Source organism: Pararge aegeria, chromosome Z (assembly GCF_905163445.1).
Source record: "Pararge aegeria chromosome Z, ilParAegt1.1, whole genome shotgun sequence".
Lineage (NCBI taxonomy): Eukaryota > Metazoa > Arthropoda > Insecta > Lepidoptera > Nymphalidae > Pararge > Pararge aegeria.
The window spans coordinates 21,256,471-21,283,811 of NC_053208.1; the positions used below are offsets into that span (position 1 = coordinate 21,256,471).

The 27,341-nt window shown below is 35.2% G+C and overlaps 1 protein-coding gene across 1 annotated transcript in view; it reads left to right on the forward strand.

Moving 5' to 3' along the window:
- The window catches only part of LOC120636654 (high affinity cAMP-specific 3',5'-cyclic phosphodiesterase 7A-like), a 173,905-nt gene that overhangs the window by 64,365 nt on the left and 82,199 nt on the right, over nucleotides 1–27,341 (forward strand). The gene's annotated exons all lie outside the window — the stretch shown is intronic.

Below are 27,341 nucleotides of genomic sequence, written 5' to 3' on the forward strand. Positions count from 1 at the left end.
GTAATAAACGCAGACGAACACGCGGACACCAGCTAGTAAGAGATACTAATAGACTGGTCTGCTCAAAGAAAAGAAAAAATATTTTCCTGAAATTAGCACGTTGAAATTCATTTACTTTAGCTTTTTTATTCATTCATATAAAAGCCTAAAAACAATATACAAAAGTGACTTTGAAGCATGAGCTTGATTGTTTGCATACGTCACAAAGTCAAATTCATAAGGCTTTGCAATGTGCGATTCATATTATATTTTCGCCCTTTGTTCGCATTCATTCGCCTTTCTTATTCAAAATACAATTTATTCGAATAAGCTGTATTGTTTGGGAAATTGCAGATAAAAAACTTAAAATTACCTGTTATTTTTTTTATACACAGAAAATGTAGGTAGGTACTTTGACAATAACAGATTAAAATGTCTGAATAGGTTGTAAATCACAGAACTACTTTGAAAATATTTACTTTTCTCGCAAATTAATCAAATCGTTGAGTTCAAAAATAGAACGGCAAAAAATTCCTAAAAAGTATTCCATTATATTTTAACTCGTAGTAAAGACAAAGCAGAATGTAAAAAATAAATAAAAGTATCGATACTATTTCAAACTCATTAGGGAGATAAATTTTTCTTTTTCCTTTTAAAGTAGAAATAAAAAGGATTTGTTTTATTCGAGAATTGAAGAAATAGTTAGATCATTCCACGGACTGATAATTAAACGTTCGGGGATAGAGTTCTAGCATAGTATGTTAAATGAAAATTCTCTGGCACATTTATCCGTAAAGTTATTGAAAAAAAAACGTAAAATCAGTTTTTCATCGGTTACGCTATGTCGGCGATAATGGCTCGATATTAAACCAACTCGTACCTTACTAGCAGTTTCCCGCAACTTTTTTCGCGTTAATTCCGGTATTTCACCGTCAGTTATCCCGGTGTTTATTTTTGGGTAATAATGAGTAGGCACTTTAATCATGTAGTTTTTCAGCGCGCGCCAGATAACGAAATGTTACAGGCATCATTTTGCTACTTTAGGTTACATTATTTCAATTCTCTTAAGGATTTCTAATATATTTGAAAAAGTTTATTGTGGGAACGAAATTTTTTTTTAATTTGTCTAATAGTTTCTGAATGTGTTGGGCACAATCAAACAAACAAAAATCTTTCCACTCTATAATACCTTCATGAAATCTTAATGCATTACAGTTCAATTGTAAATTTTGTACCTAACTATTTTATGGACAGCCATTGCCGATTGGCTTACACCGCGGCATTTTTTCTGCTTTTAGCAATTTTTACCCGTCGTAACTTCTAAAAAACATGATAGGTCCAATTCGATTAATATAAAGAGGAATTTACAGGTACATAATCAATCTTTATTACAAACCTATTTATTTGGATAGGTATTAATATCGTTATAGGAATGTCATCATCTTTCGATTGTACCATTTTTCGTGTTTACTTTAATAAAATTCATGCAGTACGTAATTTTTTTAATCTATTTATTTAAGGGACTTTTATAGGTTAGCTATATTATGTTAGCCCCATTTCATGTATCATTAATAACTCTGGCGACGCACGCCTGTAAAGCTCCCAGTCGGTATGATTTTTTGCGTCATCTTTAGTAATCATCGTTGTATTTCAGCCAATTTACAGAAAAACATAATGAATTATACACTACAACCTTCCTCATAAATCTCTATGTCCATTAGTACCTTATGAAATCCGTTAGGTAGTTTTTGAGTTGTTTGCGCCATCACAGACAGACAGACGCGTGGGGTTACTTGGTTTTATAATATGAAAGGATAAGGTACATAAGTCAAAAGAAAAGTTGGTGAACTAAATGGCGCGGGATTTAAGCTGTAAGTACCTAACTATGTGCTTATTAAAAAAGCCTATTAGCTTAACTGAGACAGCGCTACTCACTTTCGAGTATCGAGAAGAATACACCAAACAACGAGTCTGTTATGAAAATGATTTCAGCATAATAAATAACGTATCTACGTTAGTATAAATAAATCAAATTGAAAGTAAATAGTACGAAATATTTTCCAATTGAAGTTTCCGATAAATTAAAACGCGGAAGCTATTGGAATTTAACTGTAGCGTAAAAACAGTTTCAGAGTAAGAGCGAGCTTCTGTAAGGAAGACTTTTCGTTGTATTCCAACTGTCACTGTCAGAGTTTTTAGAGTTTAGCACGATTACAAACTAACAAAATGTTCTGATTTATTATATTTGTTTGCATTTAGTTTATTGACCAATTGTCTTATATCTATGGCGGTACGGCACGTCATTAATTGATGAATAAGGCGTCAATTAGGTGAATATAATTGATGACCAATCACCAGTCTTATTAAGCCCACTATACCGTAACACGGTCCGTGTAAATTGAACTGCATATCGATTCTGCAGCCAACTGTACGATATTTTAATCGCAATCAACGCTTCGACTATCAAGGTATTTAAATGTACGAGTTTGGGAGCTTTTGATGATATTTTCAAGATTGAATTAAAAGGTTAACTCTTTGTTTTGCGCGATGGCTTTGTACGTTCTGGGTTCGATGTTCAATTTTGTTAATGTATTCGGGCTTTGCGTTCCAGTATCAAGTATATTCAGTCGACCTGTCAAACGATGAGCAGTCACCTAAAATTAAGTATTTATTATACTGGCCATAGCTGGAGAGTTTGTTTTTTTTAGACCAGTTGACATAGTTTTTTTTTTTTTGCATAAATTAAAAGCCTTTTTCTTAAGGATTGTTATTAGGCTACTTAATATTAGACTATCACCCTAAAGCGCATACCAAAGGAAGTATTAGCACAGGTGGGTGCGATTTGTCAGATGCATTGTGTACAATAGTGGAAAATCCAAAAGTGCAAGCCACATAATCTCATTCATAACAATAAAATTGAGATTATTTGTAAATAATAATTAAACTACATCTAATTATACCGTAAAAAGTAGCAGGCATCTATTCCTCAAAATACTGAAGCCTGTAAAAAAAACCAACTCCATAAGTGCAGTATTTCGCTCGGTATCGTGACCACAAGATACGGGATCCGCAGATACAGACACAAGATCACAATAAAGAATAAAAAAAGTGACATTAAAGTTTGAGAATCACTCGGTGTGCGTAAACTGACAGTAATACCCACCTCAACGCTTCGCTTATGCAGGCGTGCAATACTGATTAAAGTTTGTACTTATTTAATATAATACTTTAGTAAACAACAATCCTATAAAGTGCCTATAACCTATGAAAATGAATAATGTTTGATCACATAAAAATTATTACGTGCAACATATAGTTCAAGCAGTTTGATTGCAGTCAGCAGTACATTATTTTTGAAAAACAATAGAAAGGTAACCGGGTGAAAAGTAAACACAACTTGAATATGTAACCACGATAATGGCTTGTTAAGTGAGGTAACAATAGACACTTAACTTGTTGTAAATTTGTTTAGTGATAACTATGTGATATATTTTTTTATTTGTACTGTAATGCAATTTGATAATTGACTTAAGACACAATTATTGTAATAGCAAAGTTTTGACCCAGCACTGGTTGGGCGATTAAGCTGAGACTAGTTACCTACTGACAAAGACGTGTTTTAACATAATACTCCTCGAAAGAGCGGTGGAGTGACGTAAAGCGGATTCAAAGCACTCTTATTTGTCATACCTTAACCTACTGTTTCTTGTTAACATGTTAAAATAATATAACCGATACACGGCCGTTTGGCAACAGCCAACAACCTATTGCTTAAAATTTTAGGGTTTGATGTTCGGAAGCTGTCAGTTTCACGCCCGCCTTTGCTGTCGGTAGTTGAACGTGAGCACTTCATGTACATTCCCCGCTGCGAGACCCTTTAGGACTTGTTTAGGTTTGAATTTGCATGTTATGCTACACAGAGTTTCAATAAACATTTCATAAACACTTGGGTTTCGCCCAGATGGAGCGTAAAGATTTTCGTTTTTATTAATTTCATTTTGTTTTGCACCATTTGTCCTTAATAGTTTCTAGAAAGTTTCCGTATTCTATTAATAATCGAGTGCCGAGATGCCGAGAGATTTGAGATACCTCGGAATCCAGACTCAGTCAGTGAATCTTTTATTTTTAAACTATTGACATGTGTATTCTTAATACATAAAAGTTAATGTTAAAAAATATATTTCTGCGATCTTTATTTTTTTTTAATTAATTGATAAATATTTTTTTAATTTCCATTAGTTTAAAGCTATATTATGAAAAGGAGAACTATTTCAAACTTGTCCTTGTATGTCAATGTATTAAATGTATTGCATTATGTAATCAAAATCTCAGTCGGCACTTTATAATACGCAACACGCGTCGATTTCCAACGCGACAATAATAGGAATTGAGAATTTATGTGCTAGCGATGATTTTTAAGTAGGCGCACGTTTTATTTTTAGCTAAAGCATAACGGTGAGCAACGGTGTGGAATACGCTTTATAAGTTAGACTTTTGCATTTGACTACTCGATAAAGAAGCTTAGTATGGGCTATTTAATCATCGCATAATGATGATTAAATATTGAAGAAAGTTAAAGGGTATTTAACATAACGCTACGATCCTTAGGAACCGAGCAAGCGAAGTAAAAGCGCAAACGAGCGGCGCAAAGCGGTGGGTCACGTTAGGTATCATGTAGAATAGCGAATGAATCTTTGTAATGGATGCGTATCAAATGTTGCGAGAAAAGTAGCTAGAAACCGCTAGTAATATACACTTGCTTAGGTAATCTGTAAACTAATTTACTCGTATACAAATCTTAAAGTGAAAATTATTCATATCCTTCTTCTGATGCAGTCGGGTAAAAAGCAATTATACGCAGATGGTTCCAATTAAGACTTATCAGATTAATCAGCACAAGTAAAATACAATATCTAGAATTAAATTTCTCTTTGTGTTGACATTGTTGCACAATCTGATCAAAGGGAAATGCACAACTAATATATTCATTTTCCGAACGATAGGATTATTTCTACAAATGAAACGTATAGTCAGATTAAAGAGACTAAAGCATTATTATTGTGGTATTTTATCGAAGTGATTTATATTCGCTCTTGCAAAACGAGTAATATTAAATAGCTCCGAATTTTTCCTCCAGCCTTTCATAATACAAAGTGCTTTTACAATTTGAGCCGTCATTAGTGAACATATAATAAACATCGTAAGCTGCTGCTTCCTAGAACGATTTCTGATCTAAACGAGCATTACTAGCCCGCAAACTCGTTGTGGTTCTAATCTCATAATCCCTCTCTCATATGAAAGAGCTGGTCTATTATAACAAATGTCCCTTACGACGAAGTTCAGCCAACTTTATTAAATTTATCAGATTGCAGAAAATGTATCCTTCAATTAACTCGTATCGTTGATAAAAAAAACGTGTGTGTACACGCGTTAGTTGTTATACTTCTTTGGCGTAACAAGAGAAATTTTTTTTCAAAATTTTTATCTTTCTCCTTATTTTACGTTTGTAGAAATAAATTACACTAACAATAGAAAAAAAAAAAGCTAAAGCTAACTTCATGGTGTCGGTTTTTTGTGACGGTGTTTCCCAAACGCGCCAAAAGAAGTATAACTTAAAAAATCATTCTGCTGCTTCTTTTTTAAAAAAAAATCGAAATCCTAAATTCATTTATTTCAAGTAGGCCTACTTTATAAGCACTTTTGAAACGTCAAGTGTGTATATTTTTAGTGGCTCTACCACCGGCTTGGAAAGCAGATTCTACTGAGAAGATCCGGCAAGAAACTCAGTAGTTGCTCTTTTCCAACAACAACATTCATTTTTCTATATTGCGGGAGATGAGAGCGAGGATGGCTGCTTCCAATCTACCTTGTCATTAAGGAATTCATCAAATGTATTGTATCCTCGCTGTATTAGATGTGTTTTTACACATTTTTTAAATGTTTGCATTGGTAGGTCAAGAAACCATCATCACCATTCATCCAATTTCCAATCATCGATGCAAACAAGGCTGTGGTATTATAACTTGTGTATGACCGCGTTATCTGTCTATCGCAGCGTTAAAACGCATGGACTTCCCCGGATCTATGATGAGCGCTGTGGTCTCATAATTTTAAGGTCCAAGGTCTGACCTCCGTCAGGCCTAATTTGAGAATCTATGAATTTTCTTAGCCCTAGTCTTGAATCTTCGGCCGTATCCAGCTACCTTAACCAACAGATGAGATTGCAGTAAAAAAAAAGGCCAATTCAATTGTGGTTTTATTTATATACTTGTATGCCTGTTTTCACTACCGACGGACAAGACAATGCCTAAACAAGTAACGCCAATTCAAAAAAGGGTTCCTAGGTACACATTTACCTTTTACCAAACGATTTTAATAGGCAACTCATATAACCTAACTTGTCTATGGTTCTTGTCACAAGGTGTGGTATTTTGTGTTTGTTTTATTCATTTGATTTAAGGTTATTAAAAAAATACCGAATTTATATTTTTTTCATCTGTCAAGTGCCACTTTACGAATGTCAGTGTAAAAACGACATTAACAATTACAGACCCATTTCAATCTTACCAGCTCTTAGTAAGGTCTTTGAAAAAATTATATTAAATCAACTTTTGAATCACTTCAATGTAAATAACTTACTACATCCGGAGCAGTACGGTTTTACTAAAGGTCGTAGCACCACGGATGCAGGCGCTAAACTTTTAAAACATGTGTACGATGCCTGGGAACGTTCGCAGAATGCCATTGGTGTTTTTTGTGATCTATCCAAAGCATTCGATTGTGTCGATCTTAAAACCTTGCTTCTTAAACTAGCCCATTATGTTATCAAAAACGTTGCACTAAATTTGGTTGCCTCTTATCTCAGTGACAGAACCCAAAGGGTTTGCATAAAAGACATTAAGTCGCAGGGGTCGGCTACGTCAATGGGTGTCCCACAGGGTTCAATCTTGGGTCCCTTTCTATTTTTGGTGTATATAAATGATCTACCACACCATGTCAGTGAAACCTGTGACATTGTACTGTTTGCTGATGATACATCTCTAATTTTTAAAACTGATAGAGGTAGAGACAACTCTGACGATGTAAGCCGTGCTATGTCGCATGTGTCGCACTGGTTTACTGTCAATAATTTACTTTTAAATGCAAAAAAAACTAAGTGTGTGGAATTTATTTTACCAAATGTAAAGAAAGTTAATAAAAATATAATAATAAATGGAGAATCACTAAAAATGGAAGATTCCACAGTTTTTCTGGGCATGACCTTGGATTGTAAGCTTCAGTGGGGTACCCATATAGATACACTAGCAGGTAAACTAAGCTCGGCTGCCTACGCCGTCAGGAAAATTAGACAGATTACTGACGTAGAAACAGCAAGACTTGTTTACTTCGCGTACTTTCATAGTGTGATGTCTTACGGGATCTTATTATGGGGCAAAGCTGCTGATATTGAAACTATATTCATATTGCAGAAAAGAGCTGTACGGTCAATATATAAACTTAAATCACGTGAATCCCTCCGTGAAAAATTTAAAGAAATTGGTATACTTACGGTAGCCTCACAATATATTTATAACAATATAGTATTTGTAAGACAACATATTAGTCTTTATAAACAAAAAGTGGATATAAACAGTCGACTTACAAGAAATGGTCATAAATTAGTGACATCTGCATATCGTCTGCGAAAGGTGCAGAAGTCATTTGTGGGATTGAGTATACGCTTTTATAATATGATTCCTAAGGTAATTTTGGACCTACCAATCCATAAGTTTAAAGAATGTGTTAAAACACATTTATTACAGCGAGGTTATTATACAATTGATGAGTTTCTTAATGACAAGGTTGCTTGGAAGCATCCGGCTCCGCTTTCATCTCTCACAAGATAGAAAAATGAATTTTGAAATGTAAAATGTAAATTGTTAATGTTGGAAAAGAGCAACTGCTGAGTTTCTTGCCGGCTTCTTCTCGGTAGAATCTGCCTTCCGAACCGGTGGTAGAGTCACTACACACGGACAGACTTGACGTTTCAAAAGAGCTTGTATTAGGCCTACTTGAAATAAATGAATTTTGAATTTTGAATTTTTTGAATTCAGAATCCGCCGAATCGGTATCGTAAATTTAGTCGGCGCCTAGCGTCGTTAGACATTACATGAGAATGCGTGAAACGTATTTTTCTCAAGGAATCACCTAAATCACTAAGCATAAGATTCCTAGGTTTAGTGAAAACGGGTTTTTTTTTTATTGAATCATTAAACTGGGAACAATCAATAAATTTATCATAAGAATAACATAAATAAAAGAGAAAGCTTCCAGAAATTACCACAGCATGCTTTATTAAAATAACCTAAAAGCTAATCAGATAACAAAGCAAAATTTAAAACTGCAATACTATACAAAGAAAAGTGATGATACACAATTAAAACGGAAAATAACTTAATTTAAGCTATGTAAGTAAATGTTTGACATGTTTTTTGAATGAGGGTATTAGTTCCACTTGGAGAGGTTAGGTTTTATATTCTGAGTGGACTGACACTAGATGGCGCTCTTCCAATGCCGTATAAATCGTTATTAACTTTCACGCGATCGGATAGGTAAACAAAGGGCACTAAAACTCACACTTATCATTATAGATTTTTTTTTGTGATTTTTTGCTTCACACAAGTATCGCCTTTTCTGTTTCAATTTATTTAATACTTTTCCTTACATAAATTAATATTAACGATTATTTACCTTAAAACTTTACTTTGAATTAAATTGCGTCTCTAAAGACATATTCCGCACATATTCACCTCACAAGTGTAGAAATTACTCGTCTATATCACAAATATCACACTAGGACGAACTCACCCTTTTATATGGTATATATACATTGTTAAGAGGAATATGTTCTCTACGAAATTTCAGAGCCATAACCACATGTTTATGCATCAACTTTGACTGAACTAGGACACGAAGGTCAATACTCTTTTACTTGGCTATATAAAATGCCTTTGCTTCTTAAATGATCGTGTAAATGAACTTTACAGCTAATGAAAGACACGTTTTAAAATGTTCCAAAATATTTGCTGGATTTAACCACACTATCAACTCATTCAGAAAATTTTATTTTAGCCAAAAGGTATTATTATAACCTTACAACATGTTTAAGATATTGTTACGGAATTTTTCACAGGCAGTGATAGCCTGGTAGTTAGGACCATCGGCTTCCCTTTCAAAGCCAAAGTCAAAGTCAAATATTTCTTTATTCAAATAGGCACATAGATGGCACTTTTGATGCGTAACGATGCATTACATGTAAAATATGACATAGAAGTGAGTTGATGGCAATAACTAACTTCGACAACTTAAAACTAAAGCTACGAGGGTTAAAAATTCGCCCTGGTCTAAGAAGAAACCCACAACAAACTTTGCCGGTTGTTATTGTTCTTGTTATCACCATGCCACATTGTCATTTAAAACTTTAAAAGAAGCAACCTGGTTAGAGCTATAATTTACAGCCAAGCATTTTTATTGTTGACGTAGTCCTCAATACTTTAGTAGGACTTTTCTATAAGCTTACGTTTAATACAAACTTCGAACTTTTTCAGAGATATCTCCAAGATATCAACTGGTAGTTTATTATAAAATTGTATACGATTTCCTTTGAATGAATGACTTATTTTATGTGAAAATGAAAATGAAAAATATGAAAATATACATTTTTTTTACGTTAACATAATAATATCTGTTACGGCGTAACAAAAATCCAATCGGGTTTATGTAGTCTAGTATATTGCACTGCAAGTTTATTTTTGCTTCTAATGTTCAAATTAATGCAGTTACATTTTCTCTTAAATTTAGATATATTTCAGGGCGAACGAGTTCGATCCCCTGCTAGCCTCGCACCTTTACGGGGTTAGGTGCGTTTAAGTTAAATAATACGGCTAGTAAATGAAAAAATGGTGAATCCTAATAGCATTCGCTTTGTGCTTAGTTTGCATTATAATACGTTTGTCTTGTGAAAAAACTAGTTAGGTAGTAAGTAAGTAGACTACCTAATACTGTCTTGACTTCTTAAGTATATTAAAATAAAATTACGGTTATAGGCCACCGTGCACCGGGAGGTCTAGAGAAGTTTATGATCGTAGATATATAAAATGATAAACTTTGTTACTTGTTGCATCGCTTTTTTTAATATTGCATAATCCTTCAAACATCCAGAGTTTCATATTTTCTCGTAACTCCGTGAACCACGTAATAGCATTACGCCGTACTTGTAACTTATTACACATTTCCCCAGGTAAAATTAAAGCAACTTCATTTTAAATGTCGTGCTTGGTGAAGAGGAAAATAAATTATATATACTCATTTTAAGCGATGAGGGTGGAATTTCATCCCCCGATCTCTTATGTCAGATAGCCTAAACTGTAAATTCTGATATGTAGGTGATTTAAAATTAAAAATATTATGGTATTCCGGCTCCTATACCCGACTACTTAGCCGAGTATTAAAGCCGGAATACTTACTTACTTTACTTACTTTGTTGGGTTTCATTTTGCTGCCATTCCGTTCTGGTCCGATTATGAGCGGGCATGGGTTACATGGGTGCTGGTTGTACCGTCAGATCAAAATACAGTTGTCACTACCTCTCCTATTCCCGCGGGTATCGCACGAGACGACTCAGCGAATTAACGGAGGCCGGCTTTAAACCAGCAATGGATTGTTATAAGCTTATAGCCTAACATGAGAGGTTAGCCCGTTACCATCTCAGATAGCATGTGGCCGTACGATTAAGATTGCAGTCGGCTTTACTTGCGGAATTAAAAAAAAATAAACCCCGGTCGGTACTTTTTAGTATAAGTACAGATCTTGAAGGTGATTATAGAGTGCACGTTTTACAGAGAACTCGTTCTTTTTTCTTCTAAAAAGATACTCGTTAGACTGCCGTCTTGATTACAATTGTTCACTAATTGGCAATCCGAGTTACTGGAGATGCTGAGATTGTTTAGTAAAATGTTAGGATCGATAACAAGAGTTTTCCGCAGCCGAGTCGTTAATCAGACAGAAAGATAGAATAACTTTATTGTAAATACAAAGAAACTATACAAGAAATCAAAGACAGTAACATTGTTAGGAATACCTACTGTCGAGCACATTTTAATGTAAAGATGCAGTGAAAATACTGATTATTTACACTATCACAATATGATTAGTTATACCGTTACTACCGCCCGAATACCTGTGGTCTATGGTATAAAACCCTCTACTCTCTCTTATGACAGGGGAGGTCTGTGCCCAGGAGTGTTCGTTTCATTTGAAACGTTGCATTTCTATGTAAAGCTGTATTACCTCATCAGCTTTATCCCATTACCGGCCCAATATAGGGCCAGCCATGGGACTCCGACTGAAAAGGCCGCAGTCCATCACGCTGGCAAATTGGAAGACTTTACTCGCCTTTGTGAACTCTCGGGCTTCCTCACGATGTTTTCCTTTACCGTTAAAGCAAGCCATATTTTAATTGTGAAGCGTATTTATGTAGGTAGAACTATACTAAGTTATCAACTCTTATCTGAAATTCAATATGCTAGTAGGTAACTGTCAGAGCGTCGTGCAGTAAATGCGTTCCTGTCTCAATTCATGCTTGAACAGTAATTCTATAAGGAAATTAAAATTAGCGGTGCTACTGCGACGACATGACAGCTTAGGCTAAAACCGCACTGCGCCGAACTATAGGCCAACTATAAGGCACGGTGCGTCACGGTATTTCATTACATTATAATTTTTACTCTTACCTGTGTCCATCTGAACACCATTTATGCTCTGTTGTTTTATTGTTACAGTTTATTCGGCGTTCCGCCTACTTCCGTTCCATAAGTAATAATAATAATAATAAACATTTATTGAAACTAAAATGTTACACAGAATATCAATACAATAGTAGAAAGAAAAAGAAATACAACACAAAAAGTAAAACAATTTCACATGAATTGGTTAACATATTAAATTTGTAAAGCTGAATGCACATAATATTGATATTTGCCTCTTATTATTGATAACCTGTGGACCCCACACTAGGTGACCTGTATCGTGGGGCCCAGTTAATAGATTGCCAAAATTGATTGCTCGGCCAAAAAAGAGAAATTGATGAAGGTGACAGTTTTAAATAAAGGCATTAATGAGGTAAGAAACGAATAAAATAAACAAATTAGCCTGTGTATATAATATAGTTGTTTATAAGATATATATTATTTCTACATATATAAAATGGTAAGATAAATAAATATATAAAATTTTACTGTACGAATTTTAATATCTTTTCAGTGTCATCGTATCCAAGTGTGTTGAGCCAAAATGTTAACTTTTCCCTAGCCTCCTTTACAGTTAGGTCCTTAATATCTATATATTTAAGAATACTATTGTAGACATGTGCATCAATATACGGGAAAAAGCGTCTGGCAAATGCTGTTTTAAGTCGTGGTAAGTTTGCTTTGTATACTCTTTTTTTCGAAACTTTGCTATGATTTGAGTGAACAGTTAGACGGCTTATATTTTTTGGAAATATTATTGCTCCTTTGTAATTATTATTATGTTGTTGTTTTCTAATTGTAGTTATATTTTTTTTCTATCCCGTGTATTTTCGGTTAAAGACCTTTGTCATCCTATAGACTGTAATACTGCCAAACTGACGCTTTCATCATGGGGTTGTCAGGGCGTGAAAATTCAGGTCCTAATCGATACATTCCAAAACCAGCGCGTCTTGTTATTGATAGCAAAGTTCATAGTTCACAGGGCATGCAAAGATCACGTCGTACCGCCCTGTGTCCATTAACCTGAGGCGTAGGTGTTAAGCCTCATTGTACCCGCAATTACTCACCTTAATTCGCTTCAGTTTCATAATGTTTCGGTTTACACTTGAACAATATCGTAGCGCTCTATGTAGCGTCCCGTAATTTCGCCTAGCGTGCTTTTAGCTGTAAAATAAAGCTCGTACCCGAATATTCGGCGCAACGGGGAAACTAATTCCGTACACCCTATTGAATTATGCGAGACTCGGATGTTGGGAATGTATTTCTTGGCATACAAAATAGTAATATTTGTGAGAATGCGAACGCATTTTGTCGCAGTAATAATGCATCTTTGCTAGTGGAATTAAACTCGGTGTTATCAATCATTCGGTGTATAAATTTTGAAGTTTGAATTCGACAATTATCATTCCCTACCTGGGTGCTATATAAGTAATGCTTAATAAGTTTCGTTTACGTTATCTAAATCCGCTAACCCTTAAGTCTATAATACGGTGGGTTTCAGCTCTATATCCTTCTCCATAGAGGGGACCACGTCACTGCACGCGCACGTACATTGCTATTCGTGTGTATCTTAGAAAGATGGTACGGAGTTTTGTTGGATAACTGAGTAATCAATTTATAATATCCTCTTGGGAACAGTGCGGTATTAAACGCATCCAAAGCCATTCGGAAATGTATATTAACAAACAAGTTCCCAACTGAAACGTTACACAAAGTGCAACTCACTTAAAACTTCATAACGTTTGCTAGATTAAAGAGTTCCATAGTTGAAGGAATATCCGTCCGTAGGTACTTCTAAAAAGTTTGAAAGCGAGCGTCCCAAACATGTAGACTGAGTTTCCAGATTAATAATGCATTAATTAAGACTAACCTTTGTAGAAATCAACTGATATTAAGGACCAAACCTGTACGGCTAGCATTGCCAGGAGACAATTATATCTCCGGGGAAAGGATAAAAATTTTCATAATTTATGATCTCCCACAGCTTTATCAACTCTCAGAGCACTGGCGAGTGGAAATAATATCCAAATATGTGCTAGACAGATTATTTAACTTGATGTTAGTGCACTTATATTATCCTGTACGTGTTATACTAATATAAAAAAACATCATTTATGTTATGAAAGACTGGGTTTTTTGACATGTCGAGAGTAGAGCATAACCTCACGCTCCGCTTATGAGGCGTGAAAAAATAAATTTGTTCCCTGTTCCCGTGCTTTAGCAGGTAGACACCGGACAGGGCATATAATGAACGTGTCCTTCCTGTGCTAGCCCTGCTGAGGGGACACAATATACGATAGTTTGTATGTGTGTGCACTGAAAGTATGTAAGTAAGAGCAACATTGTTGTATGACAGTGAAATAAATACATGGCGTATGTAGGTACTACGATTGCGAAGGCGATGCGAATGCAAAGGCCCCATGTCTCTTTATTGGGTTTAACTAGACATAGTTAAACAGACTGTTTTAGTACAGAGCGTTTAACTAGGTTTGATATTTGTCATCATTAGCAACCCATTGCCATGCCGGCCCAATAACGAGCGTGCAGGTTTCTGCATGATAATTTCCTTCACCGTTAGCAAGTGATATTTTTATTTCTAAAACTAGCATATGCCCGCGACTTCGTCCACGTTGGTTTAGGTTTTCAAAGAATCTCGTTGGAACAGTTGAAATAACTTAAAATTATGAACCGGGCTTAAGATTATGAATCTATGCAAAGTTTTCTCAAGGTAATATATTTGATATATGTGCTGCTGAGTAGAAAAATAACACATTTTTTAAACATCCAGAAACTGTACCCCTATGCGTTTTCGGGATACAAAGTATCCTAGGCACTTATGTTTGTGCCGAATTTCATCAATATCTGTGAAGGTTTAACAAAGGGATAAAACAAAGAGTAAATAAACATACGGACAAACTTTCGCAAACAACATTACCTACTACGGCTCTATCTTACCTGTTATATGTTTCACTCCCTAGCAAATTTTCTGTTATCGGGTAACTAACTAACTACTAGTATCAAGAAATGTGTGACTTGGAAATAGCAGAAAAAAAAATCTCGATTGCGCTGGTTTAAGAACATTGTAAACGTACTCGTACTCGTAAATCTGTAAATGATGGGAACAAAGTTGGGAGTTTTGAGCAGATTTCAGATACTCGATTCATCTCAAAACAGAGCAGATAAAGCTTCTTAACTAAAGACGAAAAGATCTTTTAATAAAAATTCGAAATCATTCTTTTTTTCGTCGTATTTAATTCCTTATTTAACCCCTTTGGGAGTAGAATTTCCAAAAACGGCATACATATTTTTCTTTATTTAATTTTAAGGGCCTAAATACCAAGAGTCTTGGCTATGACTTGAAAAATTAGAGTTTCATACCTTCTTCTATCTTTGAACCCCAATTGAAACCCTTTAGGGCTGGATTTTCGAAAAATCCTTTCTTAGTGCGCGATTACGTTATTACTGTCAAAATTCCAAGTTTCTAACTCCAGCGGTTTAGGCTGACGTTGATTATCCGTCAGTCAGGACTTTAAATTTGATATATATAGATTAAAAACTACTACACTAGGCCCCCCTCACCCCTTTTTTCTAGGTTTACAACTCATGAAATGTTTTTCCCTTCGACAATGTTTCATGAATTGTAAAAAATTCCCATTCACTTGCTAAATAAATAATTAAATTGTGGCATCAGTTGGTTTTCATTTACCGTTGCGGATGCGGTTGAATATCAAATGACCGTTTTTCTTTCACGTGTTCCGAAAATATGAAATTCATTTACGAAAATCGAACCATCCATTCGCTCATTAAAACTATTTTTTTATTTTTTGAACATAATATTATATTATATTTAATAATTATATGTTTAGTATTAGAATTTATACCATGTATGTAGTTTAGTTTGCAATATTTTTATGTAGGTAGACATTTTTATTGCCGCACCAACCCGTTCCTTCCAAAAACTACTATCGCCAAAGGTTGTCTGGGAGAGATCGCTTTAGCGATAAGACCGCCTTTGCACACCTAAACTAGTTTTTTTTTTTTTTAAATTATTTTTGTAAATGTGTTTCTTTGTATTTTGTTTTTGTGTGTGCAATAAAGAATTTATTATTATTATTATTATTATTATATTGTGCTGAATTATAATGGCTATATAACATCACGGGGAAAAAGTTAAAAAGAACTTTAATTGGAAACGAAGCAATAGCTGGCGGGCTTTATTTATTTTAGTTTAAACAACGTGTTAAAACGCATAGCCAGTTAGTGCTATTTATATTGCGGTACATTCTTTGAGACATTTTGCACATTTTCAAATTCAAATTCAAAAATGTTTTATTCATGTAGACTTTATCATAGGCACTTATGAAGCGTTCAAACATTGAATATGTTCGTGATGGTGATAACTGCGTTCGTTAACTTAAAACTAAAGCTGGCAGGGTTCAAAACGTGAACTGGTTTAAGAAGAGCCGACTACAAACTTAGCCAGGTTTTTTTTTTGTTATCACCATCTCACAGTCGAGTTAATGCTGAGCTATGAAATTAGAGTACTTCATACCCAAGCTTTTTTATCATACATGGTGTCATCGGTATCCTTCATAAAAGATCTTAATTACAGTGTCTACACTTGAATAGTGTCGTGTAAAACAAATACACCCACGTGCCCCATCTACTTAGGGCAAAATGGCTATCAGTGGCTTGCACACAGCGGCGTGCACTTCATACATGCACAAAAGCACTGCCTACCCTGAAAATTGATATTTTTTGTGAGGATTTTGCCATTTTATGAAATTTTCCGGCTGTATGCATACCGTTATGAGAAATCCAGTGCACGCCAATGCGTGCACAGGGTTTTTGACCAGAGTGTGCATAAAGAAGGAAGATGACATAAAATTGAAAATTCCTTCCCCTTTATTAGTTACACAAAAATTTTTGGATATGCATTGCTTTTGTGCATGTATGAAGTCATGGGTATCCAGGGTTAACTGAATACATTTGAAAGCAATCTTATGGATTTTGTATGAAAAATTTGAACGGTCAAATTCAAACCCCCCCCCACCCCCGTTCGCTCAACTCATTTGCTTATTTTTTTTCTTTTCAGTATCAAGATTTTTGCAATTTAAAATTTATTATCTGGTCTGGCATACAAGCGAAGCACACTGCTGCCGAGCAATCTTTTCAGTAAAAAAACTCATAAATTTTTATACATTGTTTAAAATCATACATTGTTATGTTAAAGACCTATTCTAATAATAAAAATACTAAATTATTGTTTGACTGTTTGACATCCCCATATCTTGTAATCTCCGACAGTCTACCATTGTCGGGATGCAAATTCCCGAATTTGTTAGACACGTTTTGGTACACGAGGCTTCTAGATTAAAAGCCGGGTCCACATATAATTTGTCCTATCTGATCCGATCCAATCCGTATTGCCGTATGCGTATCTTGATTGGATGGGTGATGATATGCAGTCGTGCTACGAGGTCTTTACAACGGTTGCAGACGGTCCGTTCCAAGTTAATTCGGTTTCAGTCCGATCATCAGAAGATAACTTATCTTTTCTCTCAAACAAAATTATGTCAGTGAAACACGATGCTTACCGTTGGGTTGCGAAAAATTATAAGATGATACGGACACGGCCATCAAATCGGGCAAATGATATCTGGACCCGGCTTAACAGGCCAGACATTCCTATATCGTGTACGTAAAATCTAATATTTGATTAAAATATTTTGGCCTCAGTTAGTGGTATTTTTGTCATGCAAATTTGGTTTTTTGTATGCGTTCCACTAGTTTGCATTACAAAGAATGTGCCCAATTTTTATGTTAGAGATTACGCGTGTCAGACAGACATCTTAATAATGGATATTGACGAGGTCGTCTCGGATTTATAATTTGGGATATTTTTTGCGACTGCTGCTGCATCCTTTTAAGAAATTAAACATGTAGTAGTACGAAATAGAATGCTATATCACATAAGGATATTCAATTATACAGTTCTAAAAGGGTGGTTTTAAGTTATTCGTGGAAAATTCTCGACACCAGTCTGAAAAATAAATTGCGCTACCTAGGTCCTTCGTCCGATAGGTATTCGGTTCGAGCATTGTAGCAGCATGGGTACTTTAAGCTTTAAATCCCCGTCTTCTATAAGCAAGCACTAAGTAATTTCGGAAAATGATGTTACCAATTCCCGAACCCTGACCATCCGAGTTGGATTAAGAACTTTGAGAATGAGTTTATTCTCAAAATTGGGCTACCGAACTGGACCGTGTGTCGTTATTGTTTCAGTACAGGACTCGTCTACAGTTTCAGAGCGTAGAGTTCTCAAAGATTAAAGAACAAGGGCATTAACAATAATCTTCATCTTGCCTCTGTTTATTCTTGACACACCTGTAGCGAAACTTCGCTGAGGCAATATATTAAGGCCCCATTTAATTTATGTGAAGACTATCGATTGCTCCTGACTTAGATATATTTTATTTAAAACTTTGCAGATTTTAATGACCTAACTTCTTATACTTAGCACTTTCATACAATCTTCCAATATGTTATTAAAATGTTGTTTTTGTATCCATACTTCTATATCTAAACTAATATTATAAAGAGGTAAAGTTTGTGACAATGTCGGGGGTAATCTGGATTTACTGAACCGTTTTTGAAAATTCCTTCACCTCTATACAGCCACGTCACATTATAAGACTCGTCACTTATTTTAGTATTTCATAGAAGTACAGAAAAAATTTAAGAAAGAAGATAAGCGTGTTCTTGGAAGAAATAGCTAGGTTGTGTCGAATCCGCACAAGATAAAATAACGCCTATCCATATCTATTATTTTTCTTGCCCTTGCCTCGAAGATAAGGGCAAGAAAGAGATCTCGGGGTGATTCTCCAGCAACAAACGCTATTTTATATCACGTTACGTCCAAGTAGCCAAGCAATGAAAGAAGCGCGGGCGAGTTGTTCGGCAAATACTTTTCAGAATAGCGGGTGAAAGTTTGTATGGAAAACTTCCCTGAAGTTGTAAGCGGTAAACCTCTTGCTAGAAAACAATTGAAAACTAGAACTTAATAATAAGGACGTACGTACTATGGTTATATTAAAGAAAAGAGTTATTTGTTCTCTGCAACAAAACTCCCCATAGTGAGTACGTACGTGGACGTTACTCGGCGATGGTATAATAGTATCGGTTAATAACTCTAGCAAAAATTTTCTCTGTCCAAAGATAGCATTCATTTCGTAACCGAATTCTGCCAACGGGACCCTATTACCAAACCTCCGCTGTCCGTCAGCAGTGTCGTCCTGATCGCAGTGGGCCTGTATTTCATGAACCGTAATACGTAGAGACCGGTAATTTTCACAAAACGTGTATTTCTATCTCTGCTATAATGTGTGATAGAAGCGTATTTTTCTTAAGTGTGAACACGATGCAGGGCTCGGAAACCGGAATAAAAATCAAACCGGTCCGTCCGTCATTAATCCCATTATTGAAATCATTTTTAATCGGTTACAAGAGAAATCGGTTTGTATTTAATTTAACTCAAAGAATGAAATTAAACGGTTTACCTTTAATTTCAGTTCTTTTAGTGATGTGCTGCGCACGTTGCTATGAGTACGAGTAATCTGAAGCGACAGGACGTTTATATGGTCATTAGTTATTCCATGCACAACATTTTTCTTAGATTGCTTGCTTTTTTACACGAAACCCTTCGCGGTCGATTCTAAAACGCACTTAGTCTATTCTTTACTACACTTCATTGACAATAAGAATTATTATTAATGTAGTGTGTAAAACTACCATAACTTACAAAATAATTTAGTATAATTTATATTGCTTGGTGCAGTACTAACCTATTTAATCAGTGGCATGGTGCAGAAATCTGTGAGCCCGAGTCCGATTCGTGCTTGGCCATTGTTAACAAGAGTAAAGTAGTATGTTATATTTACAAGGTCTTCGTTAGTTTGAGTATTTTATTTTGTATACATACAAAGACGAAATTAAAGTGTTGGAAGCTTTTAGCAATCAATCTTCTTTGCGTCTCCCTCGAACGACGTGACATTGGTAAAGTAAATGTTGCCCAAAAGGCACTCCTTAAAGACTAATCGATAAGCATTTTGGGAGTAGCTTCTGATAACGACTAAAACACCTGGATACCTCTTTGCATCGTTTAGTCGCTTACAAGACTGAGATGTATCGAAAACCTGTATTTATATCTAAATACCTTCCGGCACCATTTCATGAACATTGGCTGTAAATCAAATATAATTCAAAATATTTCTTGAATCATTAATTAAATAAGAATTATTAACACATTCGTTAAAATGCGAATCAATTCAATAAAATAGCATGTTAGTAATCAGACGTGTATTTATTCACGAAATTATTGTAACACTTCTACACGTATTCCTATTCTTTAAAACCAGAAAAGTGAGTGTGAATTTTTTATCAGCCAGTACATACGAAATTTCGGACCCGTTTATTCATATTTATGATACGAATACAACGATAGTCTTTATCACATCGTAATTTAAATTCTTCAATCCATGATTTTTTAACTTAATTTTTATGTGTTACTAAAAGCCTCCGAAGGATCCCGCCAACCCGTTATGGAATAGCTTGGCGGGATTTAACTCGAAATCCCTTATAGGCCTTTCAATGGAAATTAAAATTCAAATAAGAATATTGATTTATGCTTGTAATAAACAGAAGATAAAATTTCAAAGAAATTCTTAAGTAAAACAGAGTGTTTACTATATTAAAACCTAAAAGTTCGTGTACCAAATGAGAAATTCTTCTCTGGGAATATACCTATTTTTATTACAGATTAAATAAATAACACTTCGCATTTAAGTAACACTTAAACGCGATGTCGTTCGGTAAAATGATGTTGTACTCAACTAGAAACTTTTATATCGCAGTAGTAATGGGAAAATAAACTCTTCACGCCAACCTCAGCTTTTAAATCCTTTAAAGATCTTTTAAAATGTTTTTTCCTTGCATTTAATGTAAATATTTAGTTTACATCGTAGTTTCCAGTCGCGTATATTATGGGCATTTACAATGTAGATTTGACCTTATTGACGTCATCTTAGATTTCCGCGAACCGGCCGTTAATACGCTGCTTTGAAAACAGTACAATGCTATGAATAGGCTTCGTGAAGAAACAAAGTAGCCGAGATGAGTACATTTTAACTGACTTATAATGAATTACCTAGAGCGATCTTATGTCTTTCTGACGATCTCCCTGGCGCAACGGTGAGTGCTGTGCTTTTAAATGGAAGGCAGTGTGATTACGTATCTTACAAAAAGCTTGCGACTATCTTTGCTGTCAAACGTCACTTTTGCAAACCTAAAAAAATAAAAAAAAATTGAGAATATATAATTTTTGAATGTTGTCTGGTCTGGTCTATCGGGAGGCTTCGTCCGTAACCACCTTACCGACAACAACGTGCCGCTGAGCAATTTAGCGTTCCAGTACGATGTCGTGTAGAGTCCATTTATGAGTATGGGTTAAATATTAAAAAAAAACACCCGGCTAAGTTTGTTGTGGGATCTTCTTAGACCAGGGCGCGTTTGGAACCTCCTAGCTTTAGTTTTAAGTTAATGAATGTAGTTATAACATCACCTAACATTAGGGGTAACATGTTATATGTATAAACGCTTGCACGCACATGAATTAAACATTTTTTTAACTACTAATTAAACCCTGAATATGTCTTTTAATTGGGCCAATCGGTCGAATCGAAAGCTTTAGAAGTTTGCGAGAAAAATAGAAAAATGGGGAAGTTTAATATTTTTTTTATATAATACATATAAAAAAAATATGAAACTTCAAAAACATTATTGCTCCAAGAATTAGATACCCTGATAATCGGCACTCTAAATGAGTGACCTTCGGCTCGACTGATTCAAAAACCACTGAAACAAAAAGTATAGCCACGGGTATGTTGAAACTTTGCACGTGTCATTTTGGCAATTCTACCTTGAGTTGTTTGTTTTGGGGGTAAATAATTTATGTAGTATTTCGCATTACAGACGGCACGTGATTTAATACGAGAATTAAGACTTGTTCAATAGAGACTGTGATTGGTACAATTATATTATTTGCGTTACCAACTTCGTATTATCGTTTTGCCAGTATTGAGGCCTTTTATTATTGTCATTAATCATACCAATTTCAATGGATTACTGGATGTATGTTTTTTATCTCTATACAACATCGTTCTGTATCCAATTAACTTGGATCATTACTATATCAAGTACCCAGAGTCTATCGAACCAATCTTTTTACTGTTGCTGAGCGTTGCTTTTGCGTTTGTGATCGACCCGAGTGAGCTTGGGGGTTTAAAAGCTGAGCCTACCTCTGAGGGCAAAGACATCTCAGCCTATACCCCTTGCTGCTGGCTAGTCGTGTACTTAAACCCTTTTCAGTCATCAGTACTATATTAAAAGTAAAATCAGACTTTTACGCGCTGTCGGTAAGGGCATATCTTCAAAATTGCTAAACATTTAATCTTTAGTTTAAATTGTATGAACCAAATAACTATTTATTCTTCTCCTTCCTTTTACCCTTTGCAATCTAATCTGACTTATTTATTCCCTTGTGCCACCCAACCAAACACCTACCTAACTGAAATTCTGGAAAAATGAACCTCACATGCATGCTCTGCATTAGAGCAGTGTTGTGGGTCTGGTACCTGTATCCCTGTCTCCCCAGGGGACTAAAATAAAACCACTGGACCGATTCTAATGCTGTATATTAAGCTTCTCTATAATTCACGTTACTTGTTACCTTGAAATGACTACTACCAGTTCGGAATGCTGTCCTCGGCAGAGAAGACCACTGGCAAGAAACTCTACCGTTGCTCTTTAATTCAATCAATTGAAGCAAGACACAATTAAAACTTTTTTATATTTTGTAACGCTAGATGCTTAGATACAAGATATAAGTTAGATCAAACATAACTACTATTATAACTTATAACACCAAGACTTTTGGAACAAGTCGTTTATACAGAGTAACCTCTACTACACAATAATGCATATATATATATATGATACTTAGATAACCCAAAGGATAGTATAGATATACTTATCTTATATCAGATAATGTACTGTAATTCCCTATCTCATACTACACATGCCATATACCTACTAGTTATACTGGCCTTTGCCTACCATTCCTTTGTGGAAAAAAATACAAAAAAGACAAACTAACCCAATTTTAATTCAAACAGGCAGCTGCAATCATTGATTGCACTATTCATCTATTCAATACACTCTTCCCTTTTTTTACGTGCCTGGAGCTTTACTTGAGCATTTGAAACTTGCGCATTTAAATAATAAAAGCTTTTTTGAAAGAATAAAACTTGGTGATTTTACTCACAACTACTTCTTTATCTTGTCCTCCGAGACCACTGCAGCTGCCACTTAACGCCAATTGGCTTATCCGAGTACTTGGCAGAATGGAAATCCTCTATGGAAATTAATATTTACATTAGCGATTTGGAAACACTAGAATATTATCAATATTATTTTCCTAAGAAAATGAATTGCACGAGCTCTGTCGATACAAGAGTACCTACTAATGTCGATTAAACTATGAAGGCCCAGTCCCTTGACGTATGCAAACATAATTTAGCTAGTTTCCTGAATGTCTTCCCATATTTTCGAGTGTCAACGCGAAACCGGAATACACAGATTTCATTCACGTTCATTTTTGTTAGAAGCCAGTTTAATATAACCCGTGTTCGGCTGATGCCTCTCAAGCACGCCCAACATTCGTGCTAATTTCCGGTGGATGGCAGCAAAAGCTGTCACTGTTCAACACTCACATAATTTCCCGTCTAGTCAATACGTGGTCATGCAAATAACCAACAAATGTCGGGAAATAAAGCACGAACGTTGCCTAAACGCGGTTCGACACCCATGATTTGCGGCTGTCGCTTTGTTCAGTATTTAGAATAAGGGTGATGATACTAGTTTAAACAGTTCAGCCGCTCTTCTCTAAATGGGTCAAGTTAATGTAAGCGCTCGGAGGCCGTTTTGGCCCTCGTCAAATGCAATTAACAAACCATCGTTCTTCTGCTCGCAGACGTTAGCTCGAGCGAGTCGTTTTCACCATGAATACTGAAGGCACAGTACCGTGCGAGAGAACGAGCAGCAGCGTGCTCATTAGTGAAAGCAGATATACAGTTCTCACCATCCCTTTCTCACGGATATAGGCTATTGATGATAATCGAATCAATAGATATGGTTGTGTTGATATAAATACAATACTTTTGATGTGCATCTGGCGGAACGGCCATGTTTATTAAAAGTCAACCCAAGCTACAAGCGCTAGGGGTCTCAGACGTCTAACAAGGCGTTTACCTCTTAGATTCCCCTTATGCCTTTGCTTTTCTCATACATAATCCTCTTTAGGTGATCGTTAGTAGTGACTTTTTAAACCTCGAAAATGTATTCTTAAAGAGTCCTTTCAGTCGTATCATCAGACTGGTTTACGAGAATTTTCATGATGATCGGGTAAATATTTATGTAGACCTAGAGATGACAGAAGACCGAACTTTTCGGCGGACACTAGCAAACCCGTTTACTTACTAATTTAGCTGAAAAATGTAAAAACCTTTGCTATCTTTTTAGCATACTCGTTTATATAGTAAAGTGTGGGCCGAAGTTTATACATTAAATGTAAGTTGATGAAAACAAGCTGATGTTTTCAAAACATAAAATATAATAATATTATCATTGAAATGTATCAACATCGTAGAACCGTTGGTAGCTATTTTAAGACATGCATAGTAACGTACCCTCGTATCGTTCATGTTTTTAACACGGAGTTAACCTCTATACACAACTTCTAGAACATGAGTTGAACACTAAAAAAAGATATACAAAGATAAGATATATAAATAATGTCCAGGATTCTCAAGAATAATTTTCCAACATTCTCGACTCATGCAAGTGCTATTTACATAATGCCAGCTAATTTAAAAACATTGACTAACGTAACAACACGTCTGTAAATTAAATTGAACTGCATTCGTTAATAAAATATAATTCGACTGAATCTTTCACTTCTGAAATTTTGCACTTGATCCACTGGTTTTATAATTTATCTCTGTACATAATTTGGGCATTCTTTTATCTTTAAATGGAGTCTGTATAAACATAAACGTATTAATTTTTGCTAGGGACAGCAGTTAAAGCGAAGCTATGCTTATACGAAGCCAGAGATACTAGCTTGCTAACTTGCAAACACGAAATTATTTATTATTATATATTATTATTTGGTAATAGATATTACCAATATTATCGAAATTACTAACTTGTTTATTTATATAGTTGGTATCCTCTTTGTGGCTTAGTAAATAGCAGTATATAAAAAGAGTTGAAGGTACAGGTGAACAGTATCGTAAGTGGGAAGAAGATATTAAAAAAGTGGCAGGAACAATTTGGAAGAGGAAAGCAAGGCATAGATCTTTGTAGAGAAAGCTTGGGGAGGCCTGTAGAGCAAGACAATCAAATAACCGGTGTCTATTATAAAACGTAATTTTTTATTAAAACAGTTTTACTTTGGAAATACTGAGTCGAAATAATTTTTAATTTAATATAAGATTGTTAATAAAGGCTTTTATTATTATTATCGGGATTTACTCTCACGCCCGCGTACAAAATAAATACATATAGTGAGCCAAAACAACACTAATATACTTACTTTGATACATAGAGATTAATACACTTAAATATACATTACATAAATACATATTTGCACCGGGTGGAGGATTACAGACAAGATGGTCGGGGTCAGGGCGACAGGCAAAGAAATCGGCGGACTATCCTAGCCGAGTCCAGCAACACCACTTTCTGCATCTTGGATGCCAGTGAAATTCGGCCCGAGCAGCAAGAACTCAGGATACATTGCAGCTCGGTAGCCAGTCCTTCCGGTTTCCGCTCCTGTAGCCCTGAAGTACGCACGTGCTAAAAAAATATAGATATGGAAGACCATTGTATTCAGATATTCACTGCAATACCCACAATGTTCAGGATGGCACTTAGATCTTTCATTAATTAACAGTATTATTGAAGCTAAATAGCTAGTTTCTTAGCAGTAATCATTTATTCTCATGACTGTTATTCTTCCTTCCTATTAAAGTATTCATTTTATAAAAGAAATCTTTAAAGCCCACCAACCTGCTTTAGAGCAGTGTTGTGGGTCTGTACTCTATAAACCTGACTTCCCAAGAAGTGAAATAAAATAACTGGACTGACTCTAATACTGTATATTAAGCTTCTCTATAATTCATATTACTTGTTACCTTTAAATGACTCTACTACCAGTTCGGAATGCTGTCTTCGGCAGAGAAGACCACTGGCAAGAAACTCTACCGTTGCTCCTTTATTCAATCAATTAAAACAAGACTTATAAACAAAATTACAACATTATCATATGTTATAACGCTAACAGGCCCTTTGATACAAGACAGGTCAAACATAACTACTATGATCACTTATAACATCAGGACCTTTGAAACAAATTGTTTGTATACAGCAACCTCTGCTACATAAGCTTATCTGTATGAAATAATGCTAGGGCTCCATATATGATACCTGAATAACCCAAAGGATATAAGAGATATACTTATCTGATGCAACATCAGGTACAACCATAGTACCAACAACTTTTAACAACTTATCTCAACTCCATCACCAGTATATACGACTCTTGTTCCGCCACAACAATATTTCGTTACGTTTATCGTTTCCATTATAAATCATCTATTCACAATTTGTAACGTTCTATCCACAATACTTTACTTAATCTCCTTTTTTCAATTCATTACTTTAAATCCGTCCTAACTTTTCTTTCCCGCCAATCGATCTTGTCAAACTCGCGTCTCCCGCCATAGATCCTATACTTTTATTTGACAGTCTACTAAAGTCCATTATTCTATTTTCAATACATTATCAATGAGTATACAAACTATGATTTTTTGATATATTTAATATAATCATCGGGTTTATCATAGATAAAGTGCTGTAATTCCCTATTTCCTAACACACGCATGACATTCTCGTTCATGAGAGTTCACGTCCATCTCATGCGACGCCACCACCAGCGGCGGGATCGAAAGAGTGGACCCGAGTAGGCCCCGTCGGCGCCAAGCCTTATTATTATTATAATAGTAGTATAAAACAAATAAAAAGCTTTTTAGCTTTAGTTTTTGCTCACGTCACTAGCTCGAAGAAATGTGGATGAGAGTAAATACATATGCTCTCAGCATAAGTGTCGAGAAGTCGAGTTTTAACGGCGGAAAGGGATATTGTGCCTACCAGTTAAATAGATCACTAACTTAATTAACGCCCTAAATTAGTAAAGTATAATAATAATAAATAAACTACGACAATACACACATCGCCACCTAGCCCCAAAGTAAGCATAGCTTGTGTTATGGGTACTAAGATTACTGATGTATATTTTTATGAATAATATACATAAATACTTAGAATATAAATATAAACACCCAGACACTGAAAAACATTCATGCTCATCACACAAACATTTTCCAGTTGTGGGAATCG